This window comes from Leopardus geoffroyi, chromosome A1 (genome assembly GCF_018350155.1).
Source record: "Leopardus geoffroyi isolate Oge1 chromosome A1, O.geoffroyi_Oge1_pat1.0, whole genome shotgun sequence".
In the NCBI taxonomy this organism is placed as follows: Eukaryota; Metazoa; Chordata; class Mammalia; order Carnivora; family Felidae; genus Leopardus; species Leopardus geoffroyi.
In genome coordinates, this window is record NC_059326.1 from 150,303,282 (window position 1) to 150,307,583 (window position 4,302).

A 4,302-nucleotide genomic window follows, 5' to 3' on the forward strand; every position below is an offset into this window, starting at 1 on the left:
CAGTTATATTCCTATTTCTTGAGAAGTTGCACTTTATCTAATTTGTTTACATTTTGACCTTCGCCAATAGTTCTGATCAATTTATTTGTAACTGTTACATTCATACATAAATAGAAGCTATAGTTCTACCATTAAATAATATCTACTTAAATTTCAGGTATTATGGCTACTGATAGTGACAAGAAAATTAACAGAAATCTGAAATATATCTCAAGATGCTATGAAATATATTTGCCTCTGCCCTTCAACTTCAGATAAATTGTGCTTTATATCTTCATTATCAATGCATATTATCTGATATGAATATTAAAATATGAGCATTTACATAAGAAATATAAACTGCATTTACTACCAACATTGGCAGGGATGTGCAGGAACTAGAACTTGCTTACACTGTTGGAAGAAATATAAAATGGTTCAACCACTTTGGTAAATAGTTTTGAAGTTTCTTAAAATTTTAAATATACATCTACCAAACAATCCATTCATTCCACCCTAGCTATGCACTCAGGGTGTAAACATACCCATCTGTCAAAGATTTATACGCAAGTGTCCATAGCAGCTTCATTTTTTATAGCCCCAAACTGGAAACAACACAAATGTCCATCCACAGGTGAAGAGATAAACAAATGTGGTAGATGCATATTATGAAATACTATTCAATAATTAAAAAGAATGAATTATTGATGTGTGCTACAATCTGGGTGAATCCCAAAAATATGCTTAGCGAAAGCAGTACATACTGTAGAATTACAGTTTTATGAAATGAGAAAAAAATATGCAAACTAATTTATAGTGGCAGAAAGCAGATCAATGGTTGCCTGGGTAACCAGGTGGGGGAAAGGAGGGATTACCAAGTAACCCAAGGAAATTTTGAGGAGTGAGCGATATGTTCATGATCTTGGTTTTGGTGATATTTTAATGGGTTAATATATATTTCAAACTTATATTCTACTCTTCCAATATGCACAGTTTATTATATGTCCATTATATCTTTTTTGTTCAATATATGAAATTTATTGTCAAATTGGTTTCCATACAACACCCAGTGCTCATCCCAAAAGGTGCCCTCCTCAATACCCATCACCCACCCTCCCCTCCCTCCCACCCCCCATCAACACTTAGTTTGTTCTCAGTTTTTAAGAGTCTCTTATGCTTTGGCTCTCTCCCACTCTAACCTCTTTTTTTTTTTCCTTCCCCTCCCTCATGGGTTCCTGTTAAGTTTCTCAGGATCCACATAAGAGTGAAAACATATGGTATCTGTCTTTCTCTGTATGGCTTATTTCACTTAGCATCACACTCTCCAGTTCCATCCACGTTGTTACAAAGGCCATATTTCGTTTTTTCTCATTGCCACATAGTACTCCATTGTGTATATAAACCAAAATTTCTTTATCCATTCATCAGTTGGTGGACATTTAGGCTCTTTCCACAATTTGGCTATTGTTGAGAGTGCTGCTATAAACATTGGGGTACAAGTGCCCCTATGCATCAGTACTCCTGTATCCCTTGGGTAAATTCCTAGCAGTGCTATTGCTGGGTCATAGGGTAGGTCTATTTTTAATTTTCTGAGGAACCTCCACACTGTTTTTCAGACTGGCTGCACCAATTTGCATTCCCACCAACAGTGCAAGAGGGTTCCCGTTTCTCCACATCCTCTCCAGCATCTAGAGTCTCCTGATTTGTTCATTTTGGCCACTCTGGCGTGAGGTGATATCTGAGTGTGGTTTTGATTTGTATTTCCCTGATAAGGAGCAACGTTGAACATCTTTTCATGTGCCTGTTGGCCATTGGATGTCTTCTTTAGAGAAGTGTCTATTCATGTTTTCTGCCCATTTCTTCACTGGATTATTTGTTTTTCGGGTGTGGAGTTTGGTGAGCTCTTTATTATTTTGGATACTAGCCCTTTGTCCGATATGTCATTTGCAAATATCTTTTCCCATTCCGTTGGTTGCCTTTTAGTTTTGTTGGTTGTTTCCTTTGCTGTGCAGAAGCTTTTTATCTTCATAAGGTCCCAGTAATTCATTTTTGCTTTTAATTCCCGTTCCTTTGGGGATGTGTTGAGTAAGAGATTGCTACGCCTGAGGTCAGAGAAGTCTTTTCCTGCTTTCTCCTCTAGGGTTTTGATGGTTTCCTGTCTCACATTCAGGTCCTTTATCCATTTTGAGTTTATTTTTGTGAATGATGTGAGAAAGTGGTCTAGTTTCAACCTTCTGCATGTTGCTGTCCAGTTCTCCCAGCACCATTTGTTAAAGAGACTGTCTTTTTTCCATTGGATGTTCCTTCCTGCTTTGTCAAAGATGAGTTGGCCATACGTTTGTGGGTCTAGTTCTGGGGTTTCTATTCTATTCCATTGGTCTATGTGTCTGTTTTTGTGCCAATACCATGCTGTCTTGATGATGACAGCTTTGTAGTAGAGGCTAAAGTCTGGGATTGTGATGCCTCCTGCTTTGGTCTTCTTCTTCAGAATTACTTTGGCTATTCGGGGCCTTTTGTGGTTCCATATGAATTTTAGGATTGCTTGTTCTAGTTTCGAGAAGAATGCTGGTGCAATTTTGATTGGGATTGCATTGAATGTGTAGATAGCTTTGGGTAGTATTGACATTTTGACAATATTTATTCTTCCAATCCATGAGCAGGGAATGTCTTTCCATTTCTTTATATCTTCTTCAATTACCTTCATAAGCTTTCTATAGTTTTCAGCATACAGATCATTTACATCTTTGGTTAGATTTATTCCTAGGTATTTTATGCTTCTTGGTGCAATTGTGAGTGGGATCAGTTTCTTTATTTGTCTTTCTGTTGTTTCATTGTTAGTGTATAAGAATGCAACTGATTTCTGTACATTGATTTTGTATCCTGCAACTGCTGAATTCATGTATCAGTTCTAGCAGACTTTTGGTGGAGTCTATCGGATTTTCCATGTATAATATCATGTCATCTGCAAAAAGTGAAAGCTTGACTACATCTTTGCCAATGTTGATGCCTTTGATTCCCTTTTGTTGTCTGATTGCTGATGCTAGAACTTCCAACACTATGTTAAACAACAGCGGTGAGAGTGGGCATCCCTGTCGTGTTCCTGATCTCAGGGATAAAGCTCTCAGTTTTTCCCCGTTGAGGATGATGTTAGCTGTGGGCTTTTCATAAATGGCTTTTATGATGTTTAAGTATGTTCCTTCTATCCCGACTTTCTCAAGGGTTTTTATTAAGAAAGGGTGCTGAATTTTGTCAAAGGCCTTTTCTGCATCGATTGACAGGATCATATGGTTCTTAACTTTTCTTTTATTAATGTTTTGTGTCACGTTGATTGATTTGCGAATGTTGAACCAGCCCTGCATCCCAGGAATGAATCCCACTTGATCATGGTGAATACTTCTTTTTATATGCCGTTGAATTCGATTTGCTAGTATCTTATTGAGAATTTTTGCATCCATATTCATCAGGGATATTGGCCTGTAGTTCTCTTTTTTTACTGGGTCTCTGGTTTAGGAATCAAAGTAATACTGGCTTCATAGAATGAGTCTGGAAGTTTTCCTTCCCTTTCTATTTCTTGGAATAGCTTGAGAAGGATAGGTATTATCTCTGCTTTAAACGTCTGGTAGAACTCCCCTGGGAAGCCATCTGGTCCTGGACTCTTATTTGTTGGGATTTTTGTTAACCGATTCAATTTCTTCGCTGGTTATGGGTCTGTTCAAGCTTTCTATTTCCTCCTGATTGTGTTTTGGAAGCGCGTGGGAGTTTAGGAATTTGTCCATTTCTTCCAGGTTGTCCAATTTGTTGGCATATAATTTTTCATAGTATTCCCTGATAGTTGTTTGTATCTTTGAGGGATTGGTTGTAATAATTCCATTTTCATTCATGATTTTATCTATTTGGGTCATCTCCCTTTTCTTTTTGAGAAGCCTGGCTAGAGGTTTGTCAATTTGGTTTATTTTTTCAAAAAACCAACTCTTGGTTTTGTTGATCTGCTCTACAGTTTTTTTAGATTCTATATTGTTTATTTCTGCTCTGATCTTTATTATTTCTCTTCTTCTGCTGGGTTTAGGCTGCCTTTGCTGTTCTGCTCCTATTTCCTTTAGGTGTGCTCTTAGATTTTGTATTTGGGATTTTTCTTGTTTCTTGAGATAGGCCTGGATTGCAACGAATTTTCCTCTCAGGACTGCCTTCGCTGCATCCCAAAGCATTTGGATTGTTGTATTTTCATTTTCGTTTGTTTCCATATATTTTTTAATTTCTTCTCTAATTGTCTGGTTGACCCACTCATTCTTTAGTAGGGTGTTCTTTAACCTCCATGCTTTTGGA